Below are 19,848 nucleotides of genomic sequence, written 5' to 3' on the forward strand. Positions count from 1 at the left end.
GGCGTCTTTCTCCTTGCAGAGCGACGTCCTCAAGAAAAAGAGCTTCTCACGTAACAAGAACGCAAACCTTCTTGTTGTCCTCTACAGGCATTCGAGAAGAAATTCTGCGGCTTCACGTGACGATCCGAGAGCAGAGCATCTAGGGCTCACACGCATGATTCACCGAAAGCGGGACTCACATACCCAACAATTCTGGACAAAAGCATTCTTGAACGATAAGGAGTTTATATGAGCGCAATTATTTCATATTTTGTAAGACTTCACTATAACAATCAATATATCCACAGATCTCTCGTTGACAGGATTGTTGCTACTAACATTTTTGCAATCTTCAAAAGCGTTCCCCATGGGTTTTCTATGGCAGCCGGATATTGCACGTAGCGTCTAGACTTTCCATTAGTGCAAGGTTCCGGGCTAGTTGGTAATGCATTTAAGGGAAGAAACAGCGCAATGAAACACGGACACACGAAGAACGGACACACACGAGCGCTCGTGTGTGTCCGTTCTTCGTGTGTCCGTGTTTCATTGCGCTGTTTCTTCCCTTAAATTTCCATTAGTGTCCACCGATGAGGCCAGCTGGACTATAGAAGTGTAGCGACGCTGGCATCGCCAGCGGCGCTGATGAAGAAGTTGGCGCGACCTGCCTCGCGCAAACCAGAAGCTCTCGCTCGTGCAACAGAGAACTATTTCGGCGACCGACCCGGCCAGCAACGTCGACAGCCTACTCCACCGTCTCAGCAGCCGCGGCTACAGGGACGTCCAATAAATGTGGTTCACCCTCCACATCTGGTGACACCGGACAACAGTTTCGACGCACGCAACGCCGCTCCCACCGGCTCTGCGCTCCTGCCCGTCCTGTCCCGCCACTTGGCTTTGCCGCTGCACGCCCCCTGTTCGCACCAGGCTTACGGCAGCTTTTCATCGCCATGTACGCACCTCCCATCACATCTGGTGAGCTCCTTCAGCCGTATCAGCGCCCCTTCCTTCCTCGGCTGCCCGGCCTGCCCGCGTTTTATGCCAGGGACCCCGTTTTATGGCTGGCGCTGCTGGACTCGCACTTTCATGTCCACAAATTGTCCAGCCAGCTGCTGCGCTATCAGCACGCCAGCCGCAAACTCCCACCCGGTCTCCTGGCACAGCTGCGGTTGCCGCCTCCTGGCCCCGAGATATACGCCGACTTCAAGAAGGGCCTGACGGCGTATTTTGGCTTGCAGCTCCCACCGACTCTCTGCGCTCCTGTTCCGGACTCAGAAATTGCGGCGCCACTCCAACCACCACCCCTGGCCGCATTCCCTACCTGAGCTGTTTCTGTTTTCTCTCCGCCCGCTCCTACGTCGGCATCCCTCCCCACACCGGTCTCTTCACTATCGTCGCCGTCGTATTTGCCCCCACTCACGGTTCGGCAAGTGCCACGCGAGGACGCGCCAGTCTCTTGCCAACCTTCTCAACCCGCTGCCTCAAGCTACACCCCGGTCTCCCTCAAGTTTGCTTCACCGGCCCCTATGGAGCGCCGTCCACCTGTGATCTCCCATTCCACGGCGCCTCCTGCCCAGCCCTGCTTCCCAGCTGTGGCGCCTACCCTTGGGTCATCACCACCAGCACCCTCTCTCCACCCGAGCCTGGACTCTCTTCTAGTCCCACGTTCGCCTGCTCTCTCAAACCCGACCACAGTGAGCACAACTGTCATTCCGGTCGCGAGGCCCGCATGCACGCCACCCGAGAGCCTTGTCGCACCTCACGCGCCACCCGCAACGCCTGCCACACATCACTGTCTACCTGGCGCCTTCACCAGTGCCTGTGCCACCGCGATAAGCGAGACAGCCCTACCGTATGCTTGCCATTCCGACAACTACGCCCCGGACTTGCTTCTTGTGCCCCCAGCCACCCGTCCCACTGCCACAGTGAGCTCGGTTTTGCATCAAGCCGCCCCTCCCCGTCGACCACTTCGACCACTTCCCTACGCGGCAGCACGAAGCCCACGCATCAGACCTGCAGCCCAGTATCGTGTACCGTCGTTTCAGCGTCGCCAGCGGCTGAGGCATCCCCTCTTCTTCTACTGCTGCGGTTTCCGCACGCCATCCCTTCGTCTGCACCCGCTGGGCCGGCGCAAAGCCCATATCGCCCGTAACTCCGTCCGCGGGTGCATATTCTGCAATGACATTTTCCGGCCTGCTTCAACCAAACTGGCCGCCCCACCATTATACCTTCCGACTGCGGCGCGCCTTACTCGCCTCCTTTTCCGCGACTTCTCCCGCCTGTTCCTTACGTCATCATCCTCATCCTTTGGCTCCACTCGCCCTTTGCGCAGCAGCCCGGCTCGACCACCTGAGTTTGTTTCACCCACCCTGCGGCCTTCATGAACCTAACCGTGTCCTGGACTTGATTCAACTGTACAAACTTGTACATACCGTTTTTTTTCTTTTAACGCGCACCGCGCTAGGGGGGGGGGGGGGGGGGAGCATCTGTAGCGGCGCTGGCATCGCCAGCGGCGCTGATGAAGTTGGCGCGACGTGCCTCGCGCAAACCAGAAGCTCTCGCTCATGCAACAGAGAACTATTTCGGCAACCGACCCGGCCAGCAACGTCGACAGCCTACTCCACCGTCTCAGCAGCCGAGACTACTGGGACGTCCAATAATGTGGTTCACCTACCACAGAAGCGCTGCCATCACCGAGTAAGCGCTTTCAATAGGAAGGAATGGATCTTCTCAGCCCCTTCCCAACGACAACACCGACCAGCATGTGGACCACCATGGCCACATTACCCTCTACGCCGATACAAAAGCCCTGCCGAGTCGAACTGCTGTGGGGGTCACAAAATGTTGCGTCGGGGAAATCCTTTTACGATGACAACGTTCCAAAAGTTCTCATCACGGATAGGGGAACAACATTTACGGCCGAGCTTGTCCAAGACATCCTGAACTACAGCCACATAAGCCACCAGCGAACTGCGCGCCACTTTCAGACCAACGGCCTGATGTAGAGACTGTAGGCTTAACGCCTCAGGAGCGAAGGAAACGAGACCACTGCTACAAGCCGACACCAGAACAGAACTGCCAGCCGTGGCTGCACGAGCCACGACCAGGTGCCGTCTTATTCTCTTCGCAGGGTGGCGCGCGCTAGCCGGGTTGTCGGTGCCGCCCAAGAGAGGGTGCTACAAGACTAAGCAAAACAATCGAGGATATGCTTTCCATATACGTCGACGCCGAACACAAGACATGGAAAACCGTCCTTCCCTACGTGGTCTTTGACTACGGCACTGCCGCCCAAGAGACAACGTGGTCAACCCCATTTCAATATAATATCATGATATTCTTTATTTTCATCGGAATGATGGAGGGAGCTGCGGGTAAAAGCTGCTCTATACGGCAGCTTGGCAAAGGCCTACAGCCCCCCCTCTACAGAGCAAAGCAGGGAAAGACACACACAACTATACATATCTCTTCGCAGTTTAGAAGAGCCAAAAATAACAGGATCATTTCATAAATAAAAGAAAAATAGAAACAAAGAAAATAGAACAATCAATACAATAAATACAGAGGGCACAAACCAGTACAATAAACACAGGATTAAATATACACATTATAGGAATACAGGTGCAGTTTTTTAATAATGTATGCAGTGAAGCTGTCGTGTTTAGATATTTTAAGCAGGTCAGTCCCAGATCTTTTATAGTTGCTTAATAGGGTTGGAAGTGTGAAGGATAATTTTTCCATTGCGTAGTTGATTCCAGGAGTTAGTACAATTCACTCTTCTATATGACGGGTAGGGTAACACACACTGCTCTTTTCCAGTAATGACAACCCATGCAGAGATTAGAGATGATATTTTAGTTCGCGCTGGAATGCAAGTACTAGCTTATAATTGTAAAAATTGTATACTGGCATTATGTTTGCTTTGATGAAAAGACCTTGCGAGTAACTGTCGTATGGGAGATTGAAAAGTATTTTGATAAGCTTTTTTTGAAGAATGAAGATCTTTTGCAAATTTGTATACGTGGTTGTGCCCCAGATCTGAAAAGCGTAATTAATATGAGAGTAAAACAGGAAATTATAAAAGAAGGATCTTTACCTGATACAGGAGATATGATCTGTAATGGAAAATAATCCCAACTGTTCGAGCTAACTCAGTTAAAACCGCATCAATGTGTCTATCCCATAGCATGCTCTGAGAAAATGTAACACTCAGAATTTTAATCTTATTTGTGATTTCTATTGATGCGCCACCATAAATTAAGCTTACATGATAATTTAACCGGCTCGGTTTAGGTCTAAATATTACAGCTTTTGTCTTATTAACATTTGTGTTTAAATGGTTCCACATCTGACTACGTTTTAAGCTTGGTAGAGAGAATTCGCGTGGATATGTAAGATATGGCAATCTGGAGCAGATAGAATTATGCTAGCGTCGTCGGCATACAAAACATATTTAGGCTTAGTAGAGAGTTTAGTGAGATCATTGATGTAAATGTTAAAAAGAAGCGGACCAAAATTGCTGCCCTGAGGAACACCTTTAGAGGGACCCAGAAAGAGGGTCTCAATAAAGGTGCGATATGTCTGGGATGTTAAAAGACGACGGTTCATAATTATCCCCCAGCAAGAATTATTTTAATGCGTTTTGTGGAAGCTGAGTTAAGTTTTGTGGAAGCTGAGCATCGCAACTTGAACTATTATTTAAAGAAGAAAAAATTGATGTTACTTGATCCTCTGTTACAGGGCTTAGAAAAGCAGATGAATTATTTCTAACGGGCATAAAATTGTAAAAATCTTCAAGTATACCATGACCAGAATAATGAAGTAAATACTCATTAAAATAATCTGCAAAGGCGCAGCCAGACACTTCACAGTCATTTATTGCAACTTCTCGATTCCAGGTGAAAGTTTCGTGCGTTTAAAACAGTGTTCAACTTTTTCCATACGAGGTCGCTTTTCTTTAGTCAACTCTGGAATTCAGAGTAAATGTAACTAGATCGGCTTATTTTAACATCCCTGTTCAATTTATTTCGGTACGCCTTAAATTCTTTTAAGGTGTCCGGATCTTTTGTTTTAATAAGCTGATGGTAAAGCATATATTTATCGTTGAATTTTCGGCACAGTTCTGGAGTTATCCAAGGCTTGCGGATATTTTTACCTATAGCTTAAAAGTTTTTATTGGAGAATGTCGCTTGTAAATCTGCAGGAACTGGTTCATAAACTTTTCGTACCCTTCATCGGCATTTCTTATCTCCATTACCCATGTAAAATCTGATTTCAGTACTTAAGTCCGGAAGCTGTCTAGATTCGACATGGTAATAGATTGAAAAAAAATAGGTGGTCGACTTTTGCATCCTTCTAAATTCTGCTTCTTTACCATAACAAATGTCAGAAGATGGTCGCTAAGACCGCATGATATAGCTCCCGCTATTATGTCTGTATTATCAAAATTTATCACAAAAAGGTCTAGCAGTGTTTTATTGTCTTTCGTAATTCGGGTCGGTAATATTATTGCATTATCGCAACCGTTTGATGCAATAAGCATTTTCATGTTTCTTTGTTCGTCAATTTTTGCTAGCATATCTATATTAAAGTCGCCGGCTGACGTGACTGAGTAACTATTTGCAGAAACAAAATCGAAAACTGCCCGTAAAATAAGAATAAGTTTGACACTTTTCCATCTGGGGGCCGGTAACAAACAGAAAACACATGCTTATTTAGCCGCTCTGGAAATACTTCAAAATCATCATATAGCACACAAAAAGAATGAAGCAGTTCACAGTTTATATTCGGCTTCATCAATAGCATTACTCCACCACCACGACGATTTCTCGATTTAAGCAAGTTTGATAACATAAAAACCTAAAGTTATCTCGATCGTCTTTACACCAAGTTTCAGTTAACATGACAGTGTCGAACAAAAACGAAAAACTAGAGATAAGACAATCCGTTTCTGCCTCCTTGTTGCAAAGTGAGCGAACGTTTAAATGAAGGCATCTTAGTGAATTTTGGTGGTGGTTCATTGCAACTGCGTTTACATCCTTTGGAAGAAGGTAATTATCATTAGCCATTTCATACTCCGACAGCACATTTTAAAGCCATTTGTTAGACACATTGGAACAAGCTATGACGGAAGGTCATGCATATTGCGCAGTACTACTGCTGACTGGCCATCTGTTTTGCGCATGAGGACCCTTCCATTCCTGCGCCAGACATACTGATATGCATTTCGTTTTGCCAAGTCCTTCGTCAGTCGCAGCAGAAGTCGGTTATGACCAGTCATATTTTCCATAATGGCGATGTTGCTCTTTTCGTTCCTAAGTTTATTGCTTTTCTCGAGTCACTACTATTCCTGGGATCTTATCGGGCTCTGTAGGTAGCCGCTGAATTGCATGGACGTCTGCGCTCGAAAGCCTTGAAACTCCTATCGTGTCGGCCACAGCGTTTACTTTAGCAGATTTTCAGGTTAAGTGGACTGAATTCCACGGAATTCAATGTTCAGCTTTCTGCTCCTCCATTCAAGATTATTGACTTCATTTCGCAACGTTTCATTTTCTCCTTTTTTTTTACCTTTTTGTCCAAATTTTTTTTCAATCACTTTTGAACATCCTTTTGTGTTCCTTTCGAGCACTTTGTCATACTTTTCTGACATTAGCTCTACAGCTGTTTCAATGCTAGCTACAGTTTGTTTAAGCGGCACCAGCTCGTCTAATTTTCCATTTATAGTAACGAGTAGGGCTTTAATGTCGGCTATCTCGTCACCAACCAGCGTTTCACCTTGATTGTCTTTTTTGCATGTGGGACAGGCCCATTTCGGATTGGATGACTCCGATTTGCCTTTGTACTGCTTTACTGTCAGCCCCAGCACAGGTTTCGAGATGGTAAAATAATTGGTTGCATACAATACATGTGACAGAAAGTTCACCGCGCGTAAACTTGTTATTGCATGAGGAACTTAAGTCTGTCGACATCGTGCGTTACAGACAGCAGTTACAAGCAAAACACAATAAAAAGAACGATAGCAGGATACTAGGACGGCGCCAGTGGCAGCAAGCAGCACATATTCATAAAAGCAAGCACAAGGAACCGACACCAACCTACGAAAAAGCAGAGCAGCGTTCAAGCGATGGTCTTTCGTGCTGCCGCTGCCGCCGAGTGCTGGGAGATCCGAGCAGTCTGTCTTTTATCTTGAAAGGTGGTCGCTTGTCGCGCCACGGGTAGTTCGGCCCCAGTTGCGCAGTCGGGTTCCTTCGTCAGCTTCAGCGTGGGCAACCAGACCGCGGTGGAGGCGAAACTGCGAAAAAGCAGAGCAGCGTTCAAGCGGTGGCCTTTCGTGCTGCCGCTGCCGCCGAGTCATGACAGGAAGGTCGCGACAACGCTCGACGCAATGCTGCCTGTCGTCACAAGAGGTATTATCTAAGCCGCCTCTTACCTGCAGCACGCAGAAGACCGACGACTTGCTCGGATACTCATTAAAGGACAATAATTGATCGACGTCCGACACTGCAATCTACGCCGACCACATAAGGAGAACAAGCCTTGTGACCGTGTGTGGGTCTGGACGCCCATTCGCCGCCGCAGAACTCAGGGAAAAATTCTTGTGCCGCTAGTTCGGCTCGTGCTCGCTAATGCTATTACCCATCGAATAATGCCATTATCCATCGCGATAACAAAAGAATGAACTTAAACAGAACAAGTTCCCAAAGTTCTTGGGACCAGCATTGTTACCATAAAAAGCCAGCAACGTAAGCATAGTGTTCTTCTAAGACTTCATGCGTTTCTTTAATTGCACGGAAGAAACGCTCACGATCAGTTTGTTTATAGCAACGAGGCCAATCAGAATCTGTTTTGGCGGAAACAGCTTCCGAATGGAATGCATTCGCATGCCTCTTGACGCTTAAATCTAACACTGCTATTTGTACATTGTTCCGAAAATTATTATGAACATACTAATTCCGGGTATTTCGAGCAAACGTCAACAGCGCGCTTTCTTTCATTTTAACCGTACACATATTTTATCTGTAGTTTCAACCAACCTCATGGGGCATCGGATTGTAATATTCGGGTTAGGCAAAACGTAAGCCAATGTTTCTTACCTTTATATATGTTATCCTCCCTGCGTATAATACAAGTAGATTTTTCCTGCTGACAGATATGGCGGTGCTTTCGGCTGACGCACTCAGTCCCCAAGCGAAGTGAGCTTCAGCTTTTTCGCTTACTGCCTGGAAAGTGCGGTTTTTCACCAGCTGGTTCTGCTGCAGCCGTTAGCCACAGCTGTTACCATGTCGCTAGGCGAGAGCGCAGGCTGTGGACAACTTCAAAATATGGACGGTAGGGCACCTCGCATCTGTCCAACACATTTCACATCGATCGCATTAAAGCACAGAACCCTGAAGTGTGGAAGCTACTCTTTCGGTGCTTGGAAATACAGTATGATCACCACTCGTCAAATTCGATGAGAGTACCTTCAGTTGGAATGACCTCGCCTTTGACAAGCTGCATATAACATTGATAAGGGCGTTGTCTCTAGCGGCAGGAGTGCCGAGGAGCAGGAAAGTGCAAAGGAAAATTTAGCTCTGACATTCGGTCCAAACAGCCCCAGGCTTTGGCGCGTTATCAATAAATAAAGAGGCCATAAGCATACACAGGCTTAAACTGTAATTATGACAACTTTTCGTGCCCAATTAGGCACACTAGCCGACGGATTTAACTTTCTTCGCTGCCGCTACTCATGGTATTCCAATATCTAGATGCGTATCCTTAACCTGCCATTCTGGGTTTCCGTCGATTTTAGCTGGGTGCACAGAAGATGACATCAAGGTTATTCATTTTAGGTTGGTTATTATGTTTAGATGTCTTCATAGTGCAAGTGCTATTTGACACTTTCAGTGGCTAAAGCGCCTTTTGCTTGGAATCATCAATTAGAGTATTTCGACTCAAAACAAAGCCAGTTGGTTTGGAAAAGCTCGGGGGACACCTTTTCACAAAAAAAGGAGGGGGTGGGGGAGAACTGTAATGAATCATACCGCGGCATTTCGATACGGCCTGATATTACATTATCACTCGATAAGCATGTTCGCTTCGTTATATTGAGTTTTCTCGGCGTGCACAATGTCTTTTTTTTCTTTAAACCGATTCGAGTTTGTTAGCGGTCGTGGCACTAGAGTAGCTTCTCGGACAGTTTCTGTACTTTTGAAACACTCAAATGATGAGGCTGACTTCGACGGCACCATATGTTTCGACGGATTGAAAGCTCTTCAATCTGTCGATATCGTATCGTTAGAGACTTGGATGTTTCTCGAGAAATGTTACGTACATAATGATTCCACACTGCAGTAGTCTGGAATACCACTAGAAAGTCATTAGAAATAAAACGTGGGGTCCCACATGTCTGTATTTTAGTGAATTTACTTAAATGAACTTTAATCTGAAAATTTATGCATAATAATGTTAATATCCTTAGTTGGGGGATTGTTTTTATTTCCAGGTGTTTTAGCACACAGATAATATACGCATTTATGCCCAGGCTTTTAGTACGCATAAAGGGAGTTGTTAATTCTAAATATGGCTGTGAGCGGGTCATAAAGTGGTGCTACAATAAGAAAATATCTGAAAAGAATAAAAGCATGCCATTGCTTTACATGTAGAATTGAATGTAAAAAATCCGCTTCTAGTTTTGTCATTCATTCGTTGTACAAGTCTCCAACAGAGATGTTGATTTTAAATTGTCTCCAAAGTGTCCATCCTCGCGTTAATCACGCGAGCCGTTTTCGCACACCAAAAAGCGATTTGTTCCTTGTCTCATTTATTCAGTGGATTGGTGGCACCGAACGAGAAAGGATGCTCATCCATTTCTTCTTGATTGCCCAGATGGCCCTGTCGTCAGACGGGTTCGTCGATGGACACACTGCGCATGCTTGCCCAGATGCGAGCATTTTGGATCCTGTGAACCGCTCAACTGATAGGCTTATCATCGGCGGACCACAATCGCCACCGTTCAACTCCCTTACACGCGTGCTACACCCCTACCAGCTGACCTAGACAGTGACGTCATCAGAAGCACGTCAGCAAAGCTATATAACCAGGAGCACCAACAGTCATGCCTTCAGTGGACTTGGTGGCACCGAAAGAGCAAGGATGCTCATCCATTTCTTCTTCATTGCCCAGATGGCCCTGTCGTCAGCCGGGTTCATCGATGGACACTGAGCATGCTTGCCCAGATGCGAGCATTTTGGATCCTGTGAATCGTTTAACTGATAGGCTTATCATCGGCGGACCACAATCGCCACCGTTCAACCCCTTCCACGCGTGCTGCGCCCCTACCAGCTGACCCAGGCAGTGACGTCATCAGAAGCACGTCAGCACAGCTATATAACCAGGAGCACCAACAGCCATGCCTTCAGTGGACTTGGTGGCACCGAACGAGCAAGGATGCTCATCCATTTCTTCTTGATTGCCCAGATGGCCCTGTCGTCAGACGGGTTCGTCGATGGACACACTTGGCATGCTTGCCCAGATGCGAGCATTTTGGATCCTGCGAACCGCTCAACTGATAGGCTTATCATCGGCGGACCACAATCGCCACCGTTCAACCCCTTCCACGCGTGCTACACCCCTACCAGCTGACCCAGGCAGTGACGTCATCAGAAGCACGTCAGCAAAGCTATATAACCAGGAGCACCAACAGTCATGCCTTCAGTGGACTTGGTGGCACCGAAAGAGCAAGGATGCTCATCCATTTCTTCTTCATTGCCCAGATGGCCCTGTCGTCAGCCGGGTTCATCGATGGACACTGAGCATGCTTGCCCAGATGCGAGCATTTTGGATCCTGTGAATCGTTTAACTGATAGGCTTATCATCGGCGGACCACAATCGCCACCGTTCAACCCCTTCCACGCGTGCTGCGCCCCTACCAGCTGACCCAGGCAGTGACGTCATCAGAAGCACGTCAGCACAGCTATATAACCAGGAGCACCAACAGCCATGCCTTCAGTGGACTTGGTGGCACCGAACGAGCAAGGATGCTCATCCATTTCTTCTTGATTGCCCAGATGGCCCTGTCGTCAGACGGGTTCGTCGATGGACACACTTGGCATGCTTGCCCAGATGCGAGCATTTTGGATCCTGCGAACCGCTCAACTGATAGGCTTATCATCGGCGGACCACAATCGCCACCGTTCAACTCCCTTACACGCGTGCTACACCCCTACCAGCTGACCCAGGCAGTGACGTCATCAGAAGCACGTCAGCAAAGCTATATAACCAGGAGCACCAACAGCCATGCCTTCAGTGGACTTGGTGGCACCGAAAGAGCAAGGATTCTCATCCATTTCTTCTTCATTGCCCAGATGGCCCTGTCGTCAGCCGGGTTCGTCGATGGACACTGCGCATGCTTGCCCAGATGCGAGCATTTTGGATCCTGTGAATCGCTCAACTGATAGGCTTATCATCGGCGGACCACAATCGCCACCGTTCAACCCCTTCCACGCGTGCTACGCCCCTACCAGCTGACCCAGGCAGTGACGTCATCAGAAGCACGTCAGCACAGCTATATAACCAGGAGCACCAACAGTCATGCCTTCAGTAGATTTGGTGGCACCGAAAGAGCAAGGGTGCTCATCCATTTCTTCTTGATTGCCCAGATGGCCCTGTTGTCAGCCGGGTTCGTCGATGGACACTCTGCGCATGCTTGCCCAGATGCGAGCATTTTGGATCCTGTGAACCGCTCAACTGATAGGCTTATCATCGACGGACCACAATCGCCACCGTTCAACTCCCTTCCACGTGAGCAACGCCCATACCAGCTGATCCAGGCAGTGACGTCATCAGATGCACGTCAGCACAGCTATATAACCAGGAGCACCAACAGCCATGCCTTCAGTGGACTTGGTGGCACCGAAAGAGCGAGGATGCTCATCTATTTCTTCTTGATTGCCCAGGTTGGTAACAAATACTCATTCTCTTCTATTCGAGACGACTCTGTTGCTTTGATGATGCTACCAAGTCCACAATTTCTTGTTTCTGCATTGATTGCATTGATGTAATTAGATTGTTGTTACTAACATCTGGTGATGTAGAACTGAACCCGGGTCCGGGTACGGATTCAGATTCAGACTGTAGCTCTAATACTGAAATACTGAAAAAAATTCTCAATGAGCAAGCGAAAACCAACAAAGTTTTGAAACAACTAACACCGAACCTGAAACAAGTAGAATCAACTGTCTGTAGCATCCAAGACAGGATCACAGTAATTGAGACAGAAATGAGTCGACTTAAGCAATGTGAAGATAAAATTGCAGAATGCGACGCAACCTGTCAGAGTACTAATAAACAGATGCTAGAGTTAGTAGCCAAGGTAGACGATTTAGAGAATAGAAGCCGGCGCAACAAGCTTGTCATACACGGTGTGAAAGAAGAGCTAGAGGAAGATTCAAAAACGCTAGAGGATAAAGTCAAACAAGATATTTTCAAAGAGGTTCTTGGAGTTGATGTAGTGTCAATAGAAATGTACACAGAATCGGCAATCACCAGAGCGACCGCTTCCGTCCGATCATTTAGAGACTGTTTGATTTTCAAGAAAAAACTAAAAATTTTGTACAACTGCTTCAAGCTGAAAGGATCAAATATTTCAATAGCTGAAGCCTTTTCAAAAAGGATAAGAGACACACGCTCAAACCTTTGGCGTTCCACAGCAGATGAAACAGCAAATAGATCGAAAGCGACACTTAAGTTTGACAAATTGAAAATGGACGGAAAGTAGTACATCTGGAATTCGCAACGAAATTGCAGAATGGAGGCAACTCGTCCCAGTACTTCTACCCTTCGCAAATCAAGAGTTCGAACTGAAAAATGACAAGGCGACAATAAAAGTTATATCGTTTAATGCGCGAAGTGTACTAAACAAATTCGATCTTCTAGAACGCGTAATACTATCTTATCAGCCACAAATCCTGGTTATTACCGAAACATAGTTGCATGCAGAAGTGCAGGACTCTGAAGTTGTCCCACCATCGTACAAGCTTATCCGCAAAGACCGAGGTGCAAGAGGCGGAGGAGTAGCATTTGCAGTTAAAACATTACATTCTCCCGCATGGATGACATTGATGGACACGAAAGTGTATGGTGTAATTTAGAATACGCGGGCAAACACATACTGCTCGGAGCTGTATATCGACCACCGAACGCTCCCGCCGAGTATCTCGAAGTAATGCAACGACTATCTGACACAGCATACCAAAGCAAGATCAAAAAAAAAAAATGGCCTGGCTTGCGAAGCATAATATAAGGATGCATAAGGAAGCGTAAGGATGCGATGCATAATAGATTTGTGAAAGGTATTCGGTATCGCCTGCCCGTAAGTCAGGCTAGTCTCTTCGTTGTTTAGCAATCTCCTGGAGGAGCGGGAGTTAGCCTTGGTGGTCGCGGCCGCGCGGCGACCGCGCGAGTTGAGCCCCGTTTCTCCACAGCTGGCGTGACGTCAGACCACGTGCTCGGCTGCAGCGCCCCTAGCGGGGGGAGCGGGAGTTAGCCTTGGTGTTCGCGGCCGGGCGGCGACCACGCGAGTTGAGCCCCGTCTCATTTCAGTTCAGAAAAACTTTATTTCCGGCAGATGGTGGTCTCCCTACCCCCACTCAGGCTCGGCCGAACCCTAAGCCCGATTAGGAGAACAGGCCGTCGGCTGAGGACGGTGTAGCTGATGCTTCACGGCCTCAGCCGCCACGCGGGTGGCTTTGCGCTGCGCGTTGGGGTCCTCGCTCCGCAGCAGCGCCTCCCAGGCTTCAAAACTATTTATTTCTTCCTTAGCCCCTGGTGAGCTAAGACATTCCCAAGCAATGTCGTTTAGTATACCCCTTTTCCCACAGTCGATACATTTTTCGTCACCTGGGTTCTGAGCAATTTTGACTGGCGATATGTATACCCCTGCTTGGATCCTCCTCCAGATATACGCCTCTTTGTGAGTAAGGGATACGTCTGGAGGAGGTTATATTCTTCTTCCTAATTTGTAACCATCCGTAATTTCCTTGTACGTGATTGGGGCATCCTTAAGATTTGTGCAGACCGGTCGCTCCGCTGCTGCCCGGATGTAGGTTACTCGGGCTAGCAGGTGAGCGGCCTCGTTACCAGCTATTCCTTCATGTGCTGGTATCCAGAATAGTGCAGCAGACCTATGTTTTGGCATGCTTTCCAGAATGCGTTTGGCTTCCCAAGAGACCAAGGCCTTACTAAAATTTCTGACAGTGGATTTACTGTCGCAAAGAATGTACCCTGCATTAGATCCTGCCAGGGCGAGCGCCACCGCCACTTCTTCAGCAGTTTCCGTGTTCTGGGTTCTGACTGAGGCTGTGATCAGGGGTTCTCTCTGACCGTCTACAACGGCCGAAACCGCAGCCCCCTCCAGACCCCCAGCAGCGTCTACGTATGATACCTCCTCAGCAGGCAGCTCTCTGAACTTTTTGCCATAGCCTTGGCCATATGTTTTCGTCTATCTTTGTTGAACTGAGGGTGCATGTTTTTCGGTATGGGAGGAATTTTTATTTTGGACCTGATGTCGAGAGGTATATCTACCTTGCCTTCTAATTTGCTGTCAGGCTGTACCCCCACCCATTCCATAATTTTCCTGCCTGTCCGGGTTTTTCTAAGTCGTTCAAGCTGTGAAATTCTAACTGCTTCCTTAAGCTCCGCCCATGTGTTATGAACCCCCATTTTTCTAGTTCTTCAGTGGATGTATTTACAGGTAAACTTAAGGCTCTTTTTCCAATTTTCCTAATGATTATATTCAGCGTGTCTACCTCCTCTTTGTTAAGTTCCATGAAGGGGGTGGCGTAGCAGGTCCTGCTTGTGATGAAAGCCTGCGTGAGCCTGAGCAGGTTCCGCTCCTTCAACCCCCTTCCTTTGGTAGCTATTCTTCTAATTAACCCTGCTATCTTATCTGTATACTGTTCTAGTTTCTTTATTGTGCTAGCGTTCTTGTCTTTGGAATTGATGAAGAAACCAAGGATTCTGATTTCCTCAACTCTGGGAACCTTGCGGCCCTCAACTATGATGTTGATGTCTGGCTTAGGTCCGTATATTCCTTTGGCGTACACTAGAACCTCTGATTTTTGAGGAGAGCAGGCCAGCCCTCTCTCTTTGGCATATTTAACAATGATGTCCGCAGCCTGTTGTAGCTTATCTCTGGCTTCGAACGTACCAGGTTCGCTGATCCAAAGATTTATATCATCGGCGTACAAGCTGAATTTAAGGTTGCTAATTCTGTTGAGCTGGGGTGGGAGTGCTCTCATTGCTATATTGAAAAGAAATGGGGATAGTACTGCCCCTTGTGGCGTGCCGGACCCCCCTATCTTAATTGGTTCCGACTTTGCATCCTGAAACCTCAGTATCGCTTCTCTGTTTGCGAGAAAGTCATTTATGTAGTTGTATGTTCTTAGGCCCAGGTTTGCTTCCTGTATGCCTCTAAGTGTAACTTCATGCGTAACATTATCGAATGCCTTAGTTAGGTCTAGGCCTAATATAACTTTCAACTCCTGTGAACGGTTCCTGATTATATCCTGCTGTAGTCTTAGCATTATATCCTGAGTGCTTAACCCTGGTCTGAAGCCAACCATCTTGTGTGGCCATTTGTTATTGTCCTCCATATGCCTGGAAAGTCTGTTGAGCACTACATGCTCCATTACCTTTCCTACACAGGATGTAAGTGAGATTGGTCGCAAACTATTGAGTTCCTCGGGTTTCCCCGGTTTTGGTATAAATACTACTTCTGCCTGTTTCCAGGCTTTGGGAATCTTTCCGGATTCCCATACTTTCCCAATGTAGGCCGTGAGGTTGATGACGGATACATCATCAAGGTTTTTAAGTACCTTGTTGCCAATGCCATCTGAGCCGGGTGCCGACTTAGTTTTTAGATTGCATAACGCAGCACGCACCTCCGCTTCCGTGATTGATGCATCCAGCTCCGGGTTGTCCTCACCACCATATTCTGGTAGAGGCCCAGCCGATTCCTGGTTGATATATACTTCTGCCAGACGCTCGCATAGTTGTTCATCTGTGCCTTTGAAACTGTGCCTGACTTTCGTTTGTCTAACTCTTGCCTCTGATTTGGTTTTATCTGGGTCAAATAAGTGTCTGATTATATTCCACGTCTTTGTCAGACTCATTCCCTTTTCCATCTGGTCGCAAGCGCTTAGCCAATTTTGCTCGCATACCTGAAAGGCATGCTTTTCTATTTCCCTGTTGAGTTTGCGCTTTTCAGCTGGCGTGATGTCAGACCACGTGCTCGGCTGCAGCGCCCCTAGCGGGAGGAGCGGGAGTTAGCCTTAGTGGTCGCGGCCGCGCGGCGACCGCGCGAGTTGAGCCCCGTCTCTCCTCAGCTGTCGTGACGTCAGACCACGTGCTCGGCTGCAGCGCCCCTAGCGGGAGGAGCGGGAGTTAGCCTTGGTGGTCGCGGCCGCGCCAGGCTGGGCTATGGTTGAGCTAAGTACTGTCCCTATTATGCTTCGCATAATAATCATCACAGGAGACTTCAACTTACCTGGAATTGATTGGTCAGAAATGTCCCATGACAACAAAGAAGTGAGAAGTGCTGAAATGCTGTTACTAATTGCACTTAGTTTCCAGTTAAATCAGTTAGTTACCTCTGATACTCGAACTGTCGGCACATGCTCTTCTCTGCTTGACCTCATGCTCGTAAGCAGCTCACTGGAAAACTGTTCGGTAAATATCGACGATGGAATTTCGGACCATAAAATGATAATCCTCTCATGTCCATTCCATAGTTCACACAGCCCTGTAAAACCATCTGTTACCTTTTTCAAAGATTACAAGCGGGCTGATGATATTTCTGTTTTAGCTCACCTGGAAGCTTGTTTCCCAGAATATGAAACATTGAGTGACGTTTGCGCTTTATGGTCTTATTTCAAAGAAGTTGTTCACTTCTGCGAGCAGCATTATATTCCTTTGAGAAAAAAAACGCGTCAACCTAGAATATCCGTAAATAACGCGAGAAATTATTCACCTGAAAAGAAAGATTAAGCGGCGGCGCAAGCATCGCTCGTCAGGAGACCTTGTACACCTTATCAGTACGCTGCACGATAAAATTCGAAATACTAAAACACGTTTCTTCTCGGAGACGCTGCCGTCCTTTATGAAGCATGACCCACACAAGTTCTGGCGCTATCTTGCAAGAGAGCAATCCACAGTTTTCGGAATAAAAACTCCAAGCGGTATCATTACTGACCCTGACACCATTGCTACGAATTTCAACTCCTTCTTTCAGTCTGTCTTCTCACGTAAAGCTTCGGGAACTTGCCTACAAGCATACTCCATCACTCACCCTATGCCTGAATTAAGCATAAGCGAGGATGGCATTCTCTGCTTACTCCGAAAGTAGACACAAAGAAATCTACGGGGCTGGATGATATCTCAAATAGTTTTTCAAGTAGGTACGCATGATGGGTTTCAAAATATTTATTTAGAATATTCACTCTGTCAATGCAAACCATAACAATTCCGGATGACTGGCGCTGTGCTGAAATAGTTCCAATCCATAAGGGTGGTCCCAACCACGAAATAAATAACTACAGGCCGGTCTCGCTAACAAGCTCTAGTTGTAAACTGCAAGAACACATTATTTACAAAGCACTCATTAATCACCTAGAAATTAATCATCTACTCTACAGTCGGCAACATGGCTTTCGATCCCGATTATCAACAACCACACAGTTGGCAGAGATAACTTACGAGATCGCAAATGCCCTCAATGTAAGAAGTCCGTTAGATGCCATCTTCTTAGACTTTTCTAAGGCATTTGACTTAGTTCCTCATCAAGAGTTACTTATGAAACTCCAGTCCATAGGTATTGAAAATGACGTAATTTCATGGATTGACTGCTTTCTGAAAAACCGTAAACAATGTGTCAAACTGAAAAATTCTGTATTTGACAACTTGGATCTTTATTCAGAAGTACCTCAGGGTTCAGTGCTTGCACCCTTGTTATTCTTAATATATATCAATGATATCCATTCACGCGTTGAGCCGGGTGTACAAATCCGGCTCTTCGCGGATGACTGTGTAGTGTATAAGGTAATAGATTCTGTAGAAGATTAGATTAAACTAAACGATTCTTTCTCATCCATTCAGACTTGGTGCATTATAAGGAATAAAACTTAATGCCGTCAAAACAAATAGCATAGTTTTTATCAACAAAAAAAGCCACTTGATTTTTCATACACTTTAAATAATGTCCCAGTAGTAAAAACGAATTCTGTAAAATACCTAGGGGTGACGCTATCAAGCAATCTGAGCTGGGAACAACATGTACGTAGCATATGCAAGAAGGCCCATGGAAAGTTGTATTTCCTCAGAAGAAGATTACGCAATGTTCCTCCTGCTGTAAAACTTAATGCATACAAAACCCTCGTGAGACCATCCTTAGAGTACGCTGATATTATTTGGAGTCCCCACCGGAAATACTTAATAGGCAGATTAGAACGAATTCAGAACCTTGCAGTACGCTTTGTATACTCCAACTATTCTAGGCACTTCAGCATCTCTAACCCACTAAAGAAAGCAGATCTACACAGCCTAGCTCAGCGTAGAGTAGTATCAAGACTGAAGTTCTTGTACCTACTTTATCACATACACTTCAACATAAAAAAGAAACATACCTTCAGGAGCCATTCTACCACTCCTCAAGGACTAACAATACGAAAGTACTTCGTCAACCCATAAGCCACATTAATGTTCATAAATATTCCTTGTTCCCCTCAGCTATCCATTACTGGAATAAACTACCATCCACTGTTGTGAAGTCCAGCACAGTCGAATCTTTCTTACATGTTAATCACCTTGATCCAACATTCTCACCGTGGTGCTTCCGTAATGATGAAATTGTATTGTGTATTTGTGTATTTATTTGTGCATATACCTGTCTCCCATGTTCGATCCGCCTTTGTATTTTTTGTGCCTTGTATCCACTCCTGCATGGGCCCGAGAAGAGACTGCAGTATGCGCAAATAAATAAATAAATAATACATCGTCCAGCAACGAACGACTGGCTCACATGAGGCAGCCACCAACGACTAACAAGCGCGAGTTTTGAAATCTTGAAATAAGTATGTACGATTTTACCTAGGCTGTGCTAAGACGCAATCCTCCGTAATGCCGCCCTATTATGTCAACTGAGGCGCTCCCTGCAGTTCAGAAAAATCGCCAATATACCGCATATTTCTGGGTAGCCTGACTGATGGTGTGCATATAGTTCATTGTTGAACCCTTTTGCGGAAAGCAGCCTGCACAAAGGTTTTAGTAAGGTGATCTAATAACGTAATTAGAGCACTTTGGACTTCAGCAAACCAATGAATAATAATAATTGGCATTTCCTTTCCCAAAAATCTATTATTATTCATTGGTTTGCTGAAGTCCAAAGTGCTCTAATTACGTTATTAGATCACCTTACTAAAACCTTTGTAAGAACACGAATGTAAGCTAGCCTGTATATATTTTTTCAGTGTTTACTGTTCCCTTTCTAATGAAACAGGATAATGTCGTTATTTTTCATGCCATCAGTGTTCTCACGCATATGAGGTGCATGCAATGCTGGGCAAATGTTTTGTCTAAGACAATGGCTCTGCATCTTTCAATCCATCTCAACTTCATTCATCCCCTCCTGTTTTTCCGGTTAGGTCTTCTATGCACGCGACCGCGTTTCCTAACTGCGCTGTATCATTTTCCTCGTCACCGCGACCACTGACATGACTTTCGGGATTATTTGACTACTGTACAATTGTTCTGAAATTCTATGGCCATGCTCAAATTCCCTTATCGGTGTTGCTAATGGCACTTCCCTCGTTGTGTTTTAGTGCGTAGATCTAATCTCGGCCC

General features: G+C 46.5%; 1 protein-coding gene across 1 annotated transcript in view; it reads right to left on the bottom strand.

Annotated features, from left to right (window-relative positions):
* LOC144106178 (putative sodium-dependent multivitamin transporter) overlaps positions 1–8,183 on the bottom strand; it is a 107,542-nt gene extending 99,359 nt beyond the window's left edge. Inside the window, exons 1-2 of the mRNA XM_077638916.1 lie at positions 8,067–8,183; positions 7,068–7,264 (exon numbers count right to left, since the gene is read on the bottom strand). The gene's annotated coding sequence lies outside the window, so the exon portion shown is untranslated. The remainder of the gene's footprint in view (positions 1–7,067; positions 7,265–8,066) is intronic.
* Between the last annotated feature and the right edge of the window lie 11,665 nt (positions 8,184–19,848).

Source organism: Amblyomma americanum, chromosome 10 (assembly GCF_052857255.1).
Source record: "Amblyomma americanum isolate KBUSLIRL-KWMA chromosome 10, ASM5285725v1, whole genome shotgun sequence".
Classification (NCBI taxonomy): Eukaryota; Metazoa; Arthropoda; class Arachnida; order Ixodida; family Ixodidae; genus Amblyomma; species Amblyomma americanum.